Source organism: Neovison vison, chromosome 11 (assembly GCF_020171115.1).
Source record: "Neovison vison isolate M4711 chromosome 11, ASM_NN_V1, whole genome shotgun sequence".
In the NCBI taxonomy this organism is placed as follows: Eukaryota; Metazoa; Chordata; class Mammalia; order Carnivora; family Mustelidae; genus Neogale; species Neogale vison.
The window spans coordinates 130,415,720-130,433,217 of record NC_058101.1 but is presented as its reverse complement, the minus strand read 5'-3'; positions in this window follow the sequence as shown (position 1 = coordinate 130,433,217).

Below are 17,498 nucleotides of genomic sequence, written 5' to 3'. Positions count from 1 at the left end.
CATACTGGAAGGAAGTATAGTATTTGGAAATAATGGTAATTATGGGGGGAAAAGTATAACATTTGGAAATCATTAGGTTTAGCAAAAGATAGTGGGAGAATATTTGGTGGGACATAGTAAAAAAGACACACAAGGATCCAGGCATATTCAATGTTTGGATCTACTGAATATTTCTACTTCTATTTTTTTTAAGATTTTATTTATTGAGAGAGAGAAAGCACAAGTGAGAGACAGAGAGAGCAGAAACAGAGGGGCAGAGGGAAAGGGAGAAGCAAGCTCCCTGATGGAGGGCTCAATCCTAGGACCCCACGGTCATGACCAGACACTTAACAGAATGATCCACCCAGGCACCCCCTGAATATTTCTACTTCTTAAGAGGAAACATGGGAGTTACAAGCAAGAAAGCATTTATAAATGAGTGTAGCATAGAGAATATAATGAAAACTAGTAGTAACAGAAACAATAGCAAAATTCACCCAAAACTAAATCTAGTGAGCAGATCAAAGTCCACTTATTTTTTTTAAACCAAAAATATCTTGAGATTAGATTAGATTAGATTAGTGAAATATCTTGACAAATCACTTATCCTCGATATGGTAGTTATGTGGCTATAATAGTGGAGATTGGAGGGATAGGGGTACAGTTTGGGGTGGTACACAGATACTGAGCTGGGTTATGATGACATTGACATGGGTTACCCCCTTCACCAGATGCAATACTCTACTGAGAACACAGTTTTCTCTTTTGCCCACATGGGATGTGCCACTTGTAGAAATTGCTTAGTTTACATTGTAATCTTTCTAAACAATGCTATTTTATTTCTTTTTTCTTTGTAAAATTTTTATTAACATAAAATGTATTATTTGCTTCATGAGTAAAGGTCTGTGAATCATCAGTCTTATACAATTCACAGCACTCACCATAGCATATACCCTCCCCAATATCCATAACCCATCCACTCTATCCCTCCCCCCTCTAGCATTTTATATCAAATTGTCTTAATAATAATTTATGAACATTATTGACCGTGCTTTTATGAAGTTATATTTCCCATGCAATATAAACAATTTTTGATGATATTCAATGATTTGCTGATATTAACAAAGAAACAAAAAAAGCTGAACATCATATAAGAGAAGTTGCATATTCAGGGCCTTTTATATTCATGGATACAGTATCAAGAACCAGTTTATTCAAAGAAAAAGTAGAATCAGACCTGTAAATACAGATAAAAAACTGATGGTTGTAAGAAGGGAAGAAGGTAGGTGGATAGGCAAAGTCGATGGAGGAAAATGGGAGATACAAGTCTTCAGTTATGGAATGAATGAAATAAACTGCATAACATAAGAAATACAGTCAAGAGTATTGTAAAAGTATTGCATGGTAACAGATGCAGCTAAACTGGTGGTGAGCACACACTTGTAGAATCACTATGCTGCACACCTGACACTAACATAACATTGTGTGTCAACTCCACTCAAATAAAAAATTATTTAAATAAACAAATAAATAAATATTCTGTATGCAGAATATCCTTATCTACAGATAACACATGCCCAGACCTCCCAGTGGATGACTAAAACCATGAATGATACTAAAGCCCTTGTATACTATATTTTTCCTATACATACATACCTTTATTAAAGTTTAATTTATAAATGAGGCACAGTAAAAGATCACCAATAACTAATAATAACATAGAACAATGATAACAATATGCTTTAATAACAGTTATATGGGAGTAAAAAAAATAATTAGCTTATATTTCAAATTTATAATTTTCTTCTTTACCTTGAGAACCATGTCTTTGCCAAAATTTCATGGTTGATATATATAAGAATAATTTCAATTAAAATTCTAGTTTTTGTTCACTTATATTGGCCAAAGAAGCAGAGTAAATTGTTAAAAATTGCTGTAAATCTGATTATTTTCTTCAATGAGCTTGACTTTAAAAGTACTAGCAAAGTAAGATGCATTCCTTATCCTAGAGCCCAAGGCAAAATTCAGCTCACCTGACTGATCTTAAGATTAAATCAGTATATCTACTTACAAGCAACACTGCCAGAACATTGATCTGATAATAAATAATGTAGCTTGTACTTGAAGGCCATGGAAGTTTCCTTTGAAACATCTCACAAGTACAATTTTCACAGTTCCCTAGGGAACATAATGGGCAAATTGCTCAAGTGAAGAAATAGTTAGTTAAAATGGAGGTAAAATTGAACAGATATTTCATACATTTTATCAATATATTCTTTAATTCAAGACCGAAAAATACTTCTATGTGATCTATGTAATCAGTATATTTTTCTAAATTATAAATATCAGAAAAGTGCAAGCTACTACAAAAAGTATGAACACATTATGTATTTGGAAGTTAAAAACAAAGAAAATAATAACAGAGCCCTCTTACTAAACACCTAGAGTGTATGAGTCAGGGGGAAATGCTTCATATACAATAATTCTTTTAATTCTCAAGTGGCAGACAGAATTCTGAGATAACCATCAGTGACTCCTGCCCTTGTATAATACCCTCCTTTTGAGTGGAAATGAGACCTTTCACATGGTTAGATTACATTACATGGTAAAATGGATTTTCTCGATGCAATTAAGATTCTTAATCACTTGACTTTAAATTGGTCCAAAGGGAGGCTATTCTGAGTGAGCCTAACCCATTCAAGCAAGTCCTTACAGAGACAAACAGCAACACACTCTTTATTGTTGGACTGGGTGAAAATAAACAGCCATGTTATAAACTGCATTAAGGAGGGGAACATGCAGGTAGGGGATTAGGGTAACTTCTAGGAGCTGAAAGTGAACCCCAGCTGACAGCCAATAAGAAGAGGGACATCTCAGTCCTACAACCATAAGGAACTAGATTCTGCCAACAACCTGAATGAAAAGAGGAACTAGAGATCCAGATAAGAATCTCAAGCCCATAGAATACCTTGATTTCAGTTGTATGAGAAACAACCAGAGAAGCCATTTTACCCTGATCTGACTTCAGACCCACAGAAAGTGTGTGATAACAAACTTGTGTTGCTTTAAGATGTTAAATTTGGGGTAATGTGTTACACTGCATTAGAAAACTAATGCATCTCACAAATGCCTTACAATGCAGGTATTATAATCTCCATGTAGGACAATAAGAGAACTGAGGCTCAAAGAGATTATGTGAAAGATCTGGGATTAGTAGTGAACTCTATTTTATTTTTATTATTTTTTAAAGATTTTATTCATTTATTTGACAGAGAGAGATCACAAGTAGGCAGAGAGGCAGGCAGAGAGAGAGAGAGGAGGAAGCAGGCTCCCCGCTGAGCAGAGAGCCTGATGCGGGACTCGATCCCAGGACCCTGAGATCATGACCTGAGCCGAAGGCAGCGGCTTAACCCACTGAGCCACCCCGCGCCCCATGAACTCTATTTTAAATACATATACATATCTATATTCTTACCACAATCACATTATTGCCTAACTAGCTCACAAAATTTTATTTTATTCAAATGTGAATCATGATGTCACCATAATTCTATAATCTATGAGAAAAGAACAAAAAGACCCCCTATCTTTCAAGGGATAAGATTAACCTTAGCAAAATAAGAAATATGGCAACAATTGATCTTTCCTTGGCTCCCTAGTTTTTGTTGTTGTTGTTGTTGTTGTTTGTTTGTTTGTTTTTAGTGCTAAATAACTGTCCATTGTCTGAATGTTCCATAGTTTATTTTTTCCATTTTATTTTATTTTATTTCTTTTCAGTGTTCCAAAATTAATTGTTCATGTACCATAACCATTGCTCCATACAATACATGCCCTCCACAATACCCACCACCAGGCTCACCCAACCCACCACCCACCTCCCCTCCTAAACCCTCAGTTTGTTTCTCAGAGTCCACAGTCTCTCATGGTTTATCTTCCCCCATCTCACTTCTCCTCTCCATCTCCATCTCCCAATGTCCTCCGTGTTACTCCTTATGCTCTACAAGTAAGTGAAACCATATGATACTTGACTCTCTCTGCTTGACTTATTTCACTCAGTGTAATCTCTTCCAGTCCCTTCCACATCGATATTAAATTTGGGTATTCATCCTTTTTGATGGAGGCATAATACTCCATTATATATATGCACTGTACCTTCTTTATCAATTCGTCTATTGAAGGGCATCTTGGTTCTTTCCTCAGTTTAGTGACTGTGGCCATTGCTGCTATGAACACTGGGGTATAAATGGCCCTTCTTTTCACTACATCAGTATCTTTGGGGTAAATACCCAGTAGTGCAATTGCACAGTCATAGGGAAACTCTATTTTTAATTTCATAAGGAATCTGCACACTATTTTCCAAAGTGGCTGCACCAACTAACATTCCCACCAACAGTGGAAGAAGGTTCCCTTTCTCTACATCCTCTCCAACACTTGCTGTTTACTGTCTTGTTAATTTTGGCCATTCTGACTGGTAAGAAGGTAGTATCTCAATGTGGTTTTGATTCGAATCTCCCTGATGGCTAATGATGAACATTTTTTCATGTGCCTATCAGCCATTTGCATGTCTTCTTTATTCACATACTGAAGAACATATTAGTGACTTCCAAGTTTTGGCAGTTACATAAAAATCTACTATAAACATCCATGTGCAGGTTTTTCTGTTGACATTAAGTTTAAACTTCTTTGGGTAAATAAATATCAGGTAGCACATTTGCTGGATTTTAGTAACAGTATGACTAGTTTTTGTAAGAAACCACTAAACTGCCTTGCAAAGTGGCTGTACCATTTTGCAATCCCACCAGAAATATATGAGACTTCCTATTGCTCTACATCATCTTCACTTTTGCTGTTGTCAGTGTTCCAGATTTTGGCCATTCTAATAGATGTAGTGGCATCTCATTGTTGTTTTAATTTACATTTCCCTGATAACATATGATACATTACCTGCCATACTTTTCGTATGCTTATCCTCCATCTGTATATCTTCTTTGATGAAGTATGTGTTGAGGTCTTTGGCCAATTTTTAAATTAGTTAGTTTTCTTATTGTTTAGTTTTAGATGTGATTTGTATGTCTTGGATAATGATCATTTATCAGATATATCTGTCTTTCAAAACTATGTTTTCCCAATCTGTGGCATATCTTCTTAGTCTCTTGACACTGTTTTTTGCAGAGCAGAAATTTCTTTTAATGAAGTCCATATTATCACTGAGTTTTTTCTTGAGTCATGTTTTTGGTGCTGTATCTAAAAGGCATCACCACACCCAAAGTCACATATACTTTCTTCTTTGTTATCTTCTCGAAGTTTTATACTTCATTTTACATTTAAGCCAGTTATCCATTTTGAGTTATTTTTTTTTTCTGAAGTGTGTAAAGTCTATGTTTAGTTTTTTTGTTTTGTTTTGTTTTTGTTTTGGGTTGTTTTTTTTTTTTTTATTGGCATGAAGCTATTTATTCCAGCACCATTTGCTGAAGACACTACCTTTGCTCCATTGCATTGACTTTGTTCCTTTGTCAAAGATCATCTGACTATTTTTACGGGAACCTATTTCTGTTACATTGATATATTTGTCTATTATTCCACTAATACCACACTGTCTTGATTACTGTGGCTTTCTAGTAAGTCTTGAAGTCAGATAGCATCAGTCCTCCAACTTTGTTCTTCTGCAATATTTCATTGGCTACTCTGGCTCCTTTACCTCTCCATATAACTTAGAATCAGTTTTTCAATATCCATAAAATAACTTGCTGAGAATTTGATTGAGATTGCATTGAATCTATAGATCAAGTTGGGAAGAACTGACATCTTGACAATATTGGGTAAGAGTTACTTTTTTATAGAGTGTAAAAGAAAAAATTCAATTATAATGTAATATTTGAAGAGAAACATGAAAAACTTAAAGACAAAGGGGTAGAAAATAGCATTTCTTTTTTTTTTTTTTTAAATAATCTTTCCTTCTGGAATAATGTCTTTTGCAATTTTCTTTTTTTTTTTTTTAAAGATTTTTATTTATTTATTTGACAGACAGAGATCACAAGTAGGCGGAGAGGCAGGCAGAGAGAGAGGAGGAAGCAGGCTCCCTGCAGAGCAGAGAGCCCGATGCGGGCCTCGATCCCAGGACCCTGGGATCATGACATGAGCCGAAAGCAGAGGCTTTAACCCACTGAGCCACCCACGCGCCCGAAAATAGCATTTCTGGTAAAGTGTAAAAGTAAAGGAGGTGAAAAAATTCTTGCCATGCCCATGGAACTTCAAAGAATTCAGTGTGGTTGCAATTCAGTGGACAATGGTGAGGGAAATAGAGACTGAGGTCATAGAAGTAATAATGGTCCATACATTATAGGACTTGAAAGACTTTGACTTTTACCTTGAATGAGATGAGATGTCACTAAAGAGATCTGAGCACAGATGGGGCATTATTTGCTTAAAATTTTAAAGGTTCATTCTTGCTTCTGTACTAGGAATGGATTTCTGGAAATAGAAGGAAATAGAAGGAATAATTTAGGGAAAAAAAGTAAATTAGGAAGCTACTGGTGTATTCCAAGCAAGAAGTAATGGTTGCTTGCGTCAAGATGATAGAGGGAGGAGTAGTAAACAATAAAGTTTCAGACTCAGGGGATATCTTAAAAGTGACATCAAGAGTAGACAGATTGAAAAAAAAAAAAGAGTAGACAGATTGAATGTGAGATATAAGAGAAAGACATATCTTGAATGGCTCCCAATTGCTTATCCTATGTAACTAGAAAGATGCAGTATCACTTAACTGAGGTTGGTAAAAATGTAGAAAAGCATATTTGGAGGTAGGAAATATAAAAATGTCTGGGGTATATTTCTTAAGTTAGAGATACCTCTGGCACATCAAAATAGTGATATGAAGTAGGCATGTATATACATATCTGAAGTTCAAGGAAAAGGTAGATTTAATTTATGAGTCATCAGCACACAGATGATATTTAAAGCCAAATATGGATAGAAACTACAAAATTTAGAAAATGAAGATGGAGAAGAGAGCATCTGTGGTCTAAGTCCTAAGATGCCAAAGTGATGAAGCAAGGTCAGTAAAAAAAAATTGAAAAGGAGCAGCCATTGTGTTAGGAAAACTTGTAGTTTCCCAAAAGCCATGTGAGCATTCAACCTGATTTATAAGTATGCAGTGACAACTGTCAGGTTATGAATCAGGAATTCTGTGTGAAGAGTGAAGAATAGGAATAAAGTGAGAATGGAGGGGAAGGAAAGATAAGGAGCTATTGTTTTTTGTTATTGTTGTTTTGATTTGTTTTTTGTTTTTTAAATAAAGTTATGTCTGTGTTGCAGTTGGAGTATGTCCTAACTAGCACTCTCATCTTGCTCTTTATATTTAAAACATATATTCTTATTTTCTGTTATTTGTAATTCTGAATTCTGAACAAATATTGTTGATTAAACTCTGTCATAATTTAGTGACTCAACTATACTATCTGACTCCTATGTATTATGGCTTTAAGGCCTAGCATTATTTTGATTCAACTTATCAATCTGCTTATAAGGAAAAGGTATGAAAATTTTCATTGATTTTTTTTTAAAGTCTTTTTTTTTTTTTTTAAAGATTTTATTTATTTATTTGACAGAGAGAGATCACAAGTAGGCAGAGAGGCAGGCAGAGAGAGAGAGGAGGAAGCAGGCTCACTGCTGAGCAGAGAGCCCGATGCGGGACTCAATCCCAGGACCCTGAGATCATGACCTGAGCCGAAGGCAGCGGCTTAACCCACTGAGCCACCCAGGCGCCCTCATTGATTTTTTTAATGAACTATCTGAGGATGAACTGAAGATTATGTCCAACTCTAAATAATGAGATTTTTCATTTTACATTCCTCACTGACCACTGATCCTTCAAAAATAAACTGATTAGAAAAAAAATAATATACATGCAGTTGCACAAAACTGGTTTAAACTATAGAATACATATGTGTGTATATATATATACATATATATACTATTGTCAAAGACATATTTATGTGATTTCTAAATAAATATATGAATTCTTAAATATTAAACATCAGAAATTATGAAAGGCAAATTTCTGAAGCAATACCTTTGTGTCTTACCATGAGGCAAAATTGACTTATCAACTGTGGTCATTTACCTTCTAACATGGAAAGAAAACAGAGAATACGTTTTAGTATAAAATTGAACTGAGAATTAAAAACTCAAAACAAGCCTTGAGTATGCAACAAGTTTATATTATAATCATGAATAATGCTCTTAAACTATAATTTTAAAAAGAATTGAGCAAAAGCAGATACCATGACCTTGCCCATGTCTAAAGGCATGACTTGGAATATACATGCATGAGTAAACTAGTTGATATTTTAAATCTATAATTAATAAATACAGTGTTATGAAATAAAAACTGAAGTGTTATATATTTCACAACTTTATGCAAGAAACAACACATGGTATTAAATAGATTCTTTAAAAATGTGCGAAGAGGGGCACCTGAGTGGTTTAGTCTGCTAAGTGTCTGCCTTCAGCTCATGTCATGATCCAGGAGTCCTGGGATCTGAGCACCAAATGAGCACTTCCTGCTCAGTGGGGAATCTGCTTCTCCCTCTCCCTCTGCCCACCCAACTTCCTGCCTCATATTTTCTGTTTCAAATAAAAAAAAATCTTTAGGGGGGGGACAAGATGGCGGGGTAGTAGGAAGAGGCGTCTTTTCAGCTGGTACCCCAAAGTGAGCTGATTACCTACCAAAGAACTCTGATCACCCATGAAATCAGCCTGAGATCAGAATTATACACGTCTGGATCTCTACAGGGGCAGAAGACGCCAGTGAGCAGATAAAGCGGAATGGGAACGGCGGACTGATATCGGAAGATAAACAAAAGGGGGAGGGAGCCACCAGAGCCCACCGGTGGGAGAGTAATACCCCAATACGAGTGAGAGTGCCCTGCGTCTGGGGACCAGCATTAACTTGGAGACTGGTTGAAAGCACTCCAAAAGAGCAAAGGATCGTGGGGGGAAATTGTGGGAATCGGGGCGGCTAGGGACCGGGGCTTAAGTCCCCGGTCCCAGATGGCCTCCCCGGCGCAGAGGCAGAGAGAGAGCGGCTGTGAAACCAGCTCCTGGTCCCTAAGCCGCCAGCGCGCCCCAGAGCGTGTGGGTTCCGGCTCCTGTGAGGGGATGGAAGCTGTGCCGGTCTGCAGAACACACGCTTGCCCTACCACAAAGCTTGAGATACGCGCGCACGTCGCTCGAGCTCCCCTGGGTTACTGAGGCCCGGCGGACGCTCCTTGACCCGCGCCATTGTTTCAAAGCCTAAGCGGCGTGTGCGCGAAACTCTTCCCCGGACAGAGGCGCGCAAAAGCCCAGCCTGCGGCTTACAGACCCGCGCCCCGTTCTCAGTGCCCCAGACGCGCGCCCGACCCACAGCCGCCTCTGAAAAGAGGTGCGCGCAATCCGGGCACTCCCAGCCCGGGCCGGCGGCAAAATCTCAGTGTGCGATCGCTGCTTGGAACCTCTCTGGCGGTCAGGAGCTCCCAGACAGCCGCCACTGCCTTGGCTTTGGGGACGAGCCAAAGATCCTGCGCCCCCAGGGTCTGCAACTTGGAACCTGCTCTGCCAGCGGCCAAGGGGGAATTTATTCAGCTTCTGCACCCAGACTGAGGCTTCTCTCTGAGACGGAGATCAGGGTGCGGTTTGATTTCTTCTAATACTACAAAAACCATCAAAGGCGGTCAAGATGAGAGGGAAAAAAGTGAACAAGCAAAAAAACCGCCAGAGAACAAAAGCCTGAAATAAACCAGTTTCCCCAGAGCCCACCCCCTTGAGGGGGGCGGGGGGACTCAACTCAGGAAACATCATTGACTGACAACCCACGTGGCAGGCCCCTCCCCCAGAAAACCAACCAAGAAAGAAAAAAAAAAAAAAAGGACTACAAGAGAACCACCACTACTTCATAGGAAAACTTGTATTCACTCGTTTCCACTATTCCGGTTCATTCATATATATATATATATATATATATATATATTTTACACATAGGTAATTTTTTAACCTATTTACCATCACAGCGAGCTGTACAGTACATCAAATTCCATAATACCTTTCTAACCTGAACTTTTTGATATATACACCTGTTTTTCTTTTGCATTTTTATTTTATGAATTCCTTTTTTTAAAAATTTTAGTTTAGTTTAGTCTAGTATATTCCTTTTTATTTTTATCCTCTAATATTCATATAGAGTTAACTTCAAAGTAATCCCCTTTCCCCAATCAATACTACCCCTATAGGTAAACCAATTTTTAATCCCCTTTATCTTAGGAAAGTTGAGTCCTTTAACAAAGATATCAAGATACATCCAGGAACAATCAAAACAACCTTCCTCGCACACACTGAGAATTTATAAGAACTCTCCCATCTTCTTCCACCAGTGTTTCTGTGTTTTTTGAGTTTGTCCTGATAGCATATAAATTTTACACTTGTGGTTCTTTTTGACGAGGTTCTTTCTTTATTTACATATATATATATATTTTTTCTTTCTCTTGCCATATAATTGTATCAGTCTTTTTATCTCTTTTTGTTTGTCTACTTCATAAATCTTACCTGGGGCCCATCTGGGCTGAACCTTCTCTTTCATCTTCCCTTTCTTTCCTGTCTCTCTCTCTCTCTCTCTTTTTTTTCTTTTTCTTTTTCTTCTTTTCCTTTTTCTTTTCTTTTGTCTCTCGTTTGGGTGGGGAATCCTGATTGCTCAGAAGTGTTCCAGGGTGCACTTTGACTGCACCAGAGTTGATACATCCAGCTACATCTGTTCAGTCTTCTCCCACCAAAATGACTAGGAGGAGGAATGCCCAACAGAAGAAAAATACAGAGGATGGACCTTCTGCAACAGAGCTAACGGCTATCAACATAGACAATATGTCGGAAAGAGAATTCAGGCTAACAATTATCCAGGCAATAGCTAGGTTGGAGAAAGCCATGGATGACCAAACAGAATTGATTAGGGCCGAACTGAAAGCGACCAGACAGGATGTTCACAATGTTAGGGCGGAGCTTAAAGCTACCAGGGAGGAGGTCCACAATGCTCTCAATGAGTTCCAATCTAATCTAAACTCTCTCAAAGCTAGGGTAACTGAGACAGAAGATAGAATTAGTGATCTGGAAGACAAACAGATAGAGAGAAAGGATCAGGAGGAAGCCTGGAACAAAAAGCTTAGATCCAACGAAAGCAGAATCAGGGAAATAAATGATGCCATGAAGCGTTGCAACGTCAGAATTATTGGAATCCCTGAAGGGGAGGAGAAAGAAAGAAGTCTAGAAGATATCGTGGAACAAGTCCTTCATGAAAATTTTCCGAATCTTGCGAATGAAACCAGCGTTCATGTACTAGAGGCTGAACGGTCTCCACCCAAGATTATACACTCCAAAAAAACATCACGAAACCTGATGGTCAAATTGAGGAATTATAATTGTAGGTATAATCTCTTGAAAGCCGCCAGGGCAAAGAGGCTCCTTACTTACAGAGGGAAGCCCATCAGAATAACGTCAGACCTGTCCACAGAGACCTGGCAAGGCAGAAGAGGCTGGCAAGATATATTCAGGGCACTAATTGAGAAGAACATGCAGCCAAGAATACTTTATCCAGCAAGACTGACATTCAAAATGGATGGAGAGATAAAGAGTTTCCAAGACCGGCAAGGCTTAAAAGACTATGCAACCACCAAGCCGACACTGCAGGAAATATTAAGGGGGGTTCTATAAAAGAGGAAAAATCCCAAGAATAGCATTGAACAGAAATATAGAGACAGTCTACAGAAAGAAAGACTTCAAAGGTAACTCGATGTCAATAAAAACGTATCTATCAATAATCACTCTCAATGTGAATGGCCTAAATGCACCCATAAAACGGCACAGGGTTGCAGATTGGATAAAACGACAGGACCCATCCATATGCTGTCTACAAGAGACCCATTTTGAACCTAAAGATACACGCAGACTGAAAGTGAAGGGGTGGAGAAGCATCTTTCATGCCAATGGGACTCAAAAGAAGGCTGGGGTAGCGATTCTCATATTAGATAAATTAGACTTCAAACTAAAGACTGTAGTCAGAGATACAGAAGGACACTACATAATCCTTAAAGGGACTATCCACCAAGATGATCTAACAATTGTAAATATCTATGCTCCCAATATGGGAGCAGCCAATTACTTAAGAAAACTGTTAATCAAGATAAAGAGTCATACTGATATGACTACACTAATCGTAGGAGATCTTAACACGCCTCTTTCAGAATTAGACAGATCATCGAAACAGAAAATCAATAAAGAAACAAGAGCATTGAATGACACATTGGACCAGATGGACCTCATAGATATATACAGAACATTCCACCCTAAAACAATAGAATACTCATTCTTCTCAAGTGCACACGGAACCTTCTCCAGAATAGACCACATACTGGGTCACAAATCAGGACTCAACCGATACCAAAAGACTGAGATAATTCCCTGCATATTCTCAGATCACAATGCTTTGAAACTGGAGCTCAATCACAAGGAAAAGTTCCGAAGGAACTCAAACACCTGGAAGCTAAAGACCACCTTGCTTAAGAATGCTTGGATCAACCAGGAGATCAAAGAAGAACTGAAACAATTCATGGAAACCAATGAGAATGAAGACACTTCGGTCCAAAACCTATGGGATACAGCAAAGGCAGTCCTAAGGGGAAAATATATAGCCATCCAAGCCTTGCTCAAAAAAATTGAAAAATCCAGAACACACCAGCTGTCTCTACACCTTAAAGAACTGGAGGATCAACATCAAATCAAACCAACTCCACACATAAGAAGGGAAATCATCAAGAGTAGAGCTGAGATCAATGAAGGAGAAACCAGAGATACAGTAGAACATATCAATGAAACTAGAAGCTGGTTTTTTGAAAGAATCAATAAGATCGATAAGCCACTGGCTACACTAATCCAAAAGAAAAGAGAGAAAGCCCAAATTCATAAAATTATGAATGAAAAGGGAGAGATCACAACTAACACCAAGGAAGTAGAAACAATCATCAGAAGTTATTACGAACAGTTATATGCCAATAAGCTTAGCAACCTAGATGAAATGGATGCATTCCTGGAAAAATATAAACTACCAACATTGAGCCAGGAAGAAATCGACAACCTGAATAGACCGATATCTAATAACGAGATTGAATCAGTGATCAAAAACCTCCCAAAAAACAGGAGCCCAGGACCTGACGGATTCCCTGGGGAATTCTACCAAACCTTCAAAGAAGAAATAACACCTATTCTCCTGAAGCTGTTTCAAAAAATTGAAGCAGAAGGAAAACTTCCAGACTCTTTCTATGAAGCCAGCATTACCCTGATCCCCAAACCAGGCAAGGACCATACCAAAAAGGAGAATTTCAGACCAATATCACTGATGAATATGGATGCTAAGATTCTCAACAAGATCCTAGCCAACAGGATCCAACAGCACATTAAAAAGATTATCCACCATGATCAGGTGGGATTCATCCCTGGGCTACAAGGATGGTTCAACATTCGCAAATCAATCAATGTGATACAACAAATTAATATGAGAAGAGAGAAGAACCACATGGTCCTCTCAATTGATGCAGAAAAAGCATTTGACAAAATCCAACATCCGTTCCTGATTAAAATGCTTCAAATTATAGGGATAGAGGGAACATTCCTGAACCTCATCAAATCTATCTATGAAAGACCCACAGCAAATATCATCCTCAACGGGAAAAAGCTTGCAGCCTTCCCATTGAGATCAGGAACAATGCAAGGATGCCCACTTTCACCACTCTTGTTCAACATAGTATTAGAAGTCCTAGCAACGGCCATCAGACAACAAAGAGAAATAAAAGGTATCCAAATTGGTAATGAAGAAGTCAAACTCTCTCTCTTTGCAGATGACATGATTCTTTATATGGAAAACCCAAAAGACTCCACCCCCAAACTACTAGAACTCACACAGCAATTCAGCAACGTGGCAGGATACAAAGTCAATGTGCAGAAATCAGTGGCTTTCTTATACACTAACAATGAAAATACAGAAAGGGAAATTAGAGAATCGATTCCATTTACTATAGCACCAAGAACCATAAGATACCTGGGAATAAACCTAACTAAAGAGGTAAAGGATCTGTACTTGAGGAACTACAGAACACTCATGAAAGAAATTGAAGAAGACACAAATAGATGGAAGACCATTCCATGCTCTTGGATCGGAAGAATTAATATTGTTAAAATGTCTATACTGCCTAGAGCAATCTATACTTTTAATGCCATTCCGATCAAAATTCCACCGGCATTCTTCAAAGAGCTGGAGCAAATAATCCTAAAATTTGTATGGAATCAGAAGAGACGCCGAATCGCTAAGGAAATGTTGAAAAACAAAAATACAGCTGGCGGCATCACCTTACCTGATTTCAAGCTTTATTACAAAGCTGTGATCACCAAGACAGCATGGTACTGGCATAAAAACAGACACATAGACCAGTGGAACAGAGTAGAGAGCCCAGATATGGACCCTCAACTCTATGGTCAATTAATCTTCGACAAAACAGGAAAAAATATACAGTGGAAAAAAGACAGTCTCTTCATTAAATGGTGCTGGGAAAACTGGACAGCTATATGTAGAAGAATGAAACTCGACTATTCTCTTACACCATACACAAAGATCAACTCAAAATGGATAAAAGACCTCAACGTGAGACAGGAATCCATCAGAATCTTAGAGGAGAACATAGGCAGTAATCTCTTTGATATCAGCCACAGCAACTTCTTTCAAGATACGTCTCCAAAGGCAAAGGAAACAAAAGCGAAAATAAACTTCTGGGACTTCATCAAAATCCAAAGCTTCTGCACAGCAAAGGAAACAGTCAAAAAAACAAAGAGGCAACCCACGGAATGGGAGAAGATATTTGCAAATGACAGTACAGACAAAAGGTTGATATCCAGGATCTATAATGAACTCCTCAAACTCAACACACACGAAACAGACAAACGCATCAAAAAATGGGCAGAAGATATGAACAGACACTTCTCCAATCAAGACATACAAATGGCTATCAGACACATGAAAAAATGCTCATCATCATTAGCCCTCAGGGATATTCAAATTAAAACCACATTCAGATATCACCTTACACCAGTTAGAATGGCCAAAATTAACAAAACAGGAAACAACATGTGTTGGAGAGGATGTGGAGAAAGGGGAACCCTCTTACACTGTTGGTGGGAATGCAAGTTGGTGCAGCCTCTTTGGAGAACAGTGTGGAGATTCCTCAAGAAATTAAAAATAGAGCTTCCCTATGACCCTGCAATTGCACTCCTGGGTATTTACCCCAAAGACACAGATGTCGTGAAAAGAAGGGCCATCTGTACCCCAATGTTTATAGCAGCAATGGCCACAGTCGCCAAACTATGTAAAGAACCAAGGTGCCCTTCAATGGATGAATGGATAAGGAAGATGTGGTCCATATACACTATGGAGTATTATGCCTCCATCAGAAAGGATGAATACCCAACTTTTGTAGCAACATGGACGGGACTGGAAGAGATTATGCTGAGTGAAATAAGTCAAGCAGAGAGAGTCAATTATCATATGGTTTCACTTATTTGTGGAGTATAACAAATAGCATGGAGGACAAGGGGTGTTAGAGAGGAGTAGGGAATTTGGGTAAATTGGAAGGGGAGGTGAACCATGAGAGACTATGGACTCTGAAAAACAGTCTGAGGGGTTTGAAGTGGTGGGGGGGTGGGAGGTAGGGGTACCAGGTGGTGGGTATTATAGAGGGCACTGCTTGCATGGAGCACTGGGTGTGGTGAAAAAATAATGAACAATGTTTTTCTGAAAATGAATAAATTGGAAAAAAAATCTTTAAATAAATGTACAAAGGTATGTAGAGGCACAAACTAGGACATCCCATGGCAGTACACTGTTTGAAAGAATGCTTTACCTCTTTTCATGTAATTATATATATATGTATATATGTATATATATATACACACATATATACATATATATTATATACATATATAATATATGTATATATACATATATATAATTTCATTGTATATATGTACATGTATATATACATATATAATATACATATATATGTATGTACATGTATATATATGTATATGTACATGTATATATGTATATTATATATGTATATATACATGTACATATATATACATATATATAATTACATTTTGTGTGTATTATCTGAATCAGTTCTTTTCTTTGGATGCTTAAAACTTGTTTGTAGGTTTCTATCACAACAATAAAGCCTCTAATTCACTGAACTGGGTTATACATTCTCAGTAAAAGAGAACTGGTCTATCAATCAATATCCTTTGTAGAGAACTTCAGGTTCTCTCAGGCATTGTTATGGCAATATCCTTGCCCATGAAACTCTTCAAAAAATTTGTTTTGGTTATGGGAATTGTCAAGTACAGATAAAACAAACCAAGTAGTGTAATAAACCTCATGTACACATCTCCTAGCTTCAATAATACAATATTACTTATTCATCAACACCTACCCAATTCCAAGCTCTCCTACTTATTACTATTTCTTTAGTTCTTTTTGTTTTGTTTTGGTTTGGTTTTGAGGTCAAGAAAATGGGCATTGAACTTCATACATCTAAACTCTTTTAACTTGACAAATTAATACAATTATTTAACCTAAAGCCCTAGATAGCTACAGAGCATTTCTATCATCTGAGAATTTTCTCTTGTGCCCCTAAATTGCTGGCCATTGTGCTTCATCTCTCCCAGCACATAAAACCATTTTTTTAAATTATTTTCACAATGAATCAGTTTTTCCAGTTCAAGAATGTAATTAAAATTGAGTCATATAACTTGTGTCTACCTCCTTTCACACAGCATGATATCTATGAGATTCATCTACATTGCTGCATGTTGCAGTATTTTATTCTATTCTGTGCATATACCACAATTTATGTATCTATTCCTTGTTGATGGATTTTTTAATTATTTTATCAACATATAATGTATTATTTGTCCCAGGGGCACAGATCTGTGAATCATCAGGCTTACACACTTCACATCATCCACCATATCACATAACCTCTCCAATTTCTATAACCCAACAACCCTCCCTCCCCCCAGCAACCCTCAGTTTGTTTTGTGAGATTAAGAGTCTCTTATGGTTTGTCTCCCTCCCAATCCCATCTTATTTCATTTTTTTCCTTCTGTAAAACCCAAACCCTCCACTTTGCCTCTCAAATTCTTCATATCAGAGAGGCCATATGATAATTTTCTTTCTCTGATTGATTTATTTCGCTCAGCATAATACCTTCTAGTTCCATCCATGTTGTTGCAAATGGCAAGATTTCATTTATTTTGATGGTTGCATAGTATTCCATACCACTTCTTCTTTATCCATACATCTGTTGATGGACATCTAGGTTCTTTCCATAGTTTGGCTATTGTGGACATGCTCCTATAAATATTTGGGCGCACCTGCCTCTTCAGATCACTAC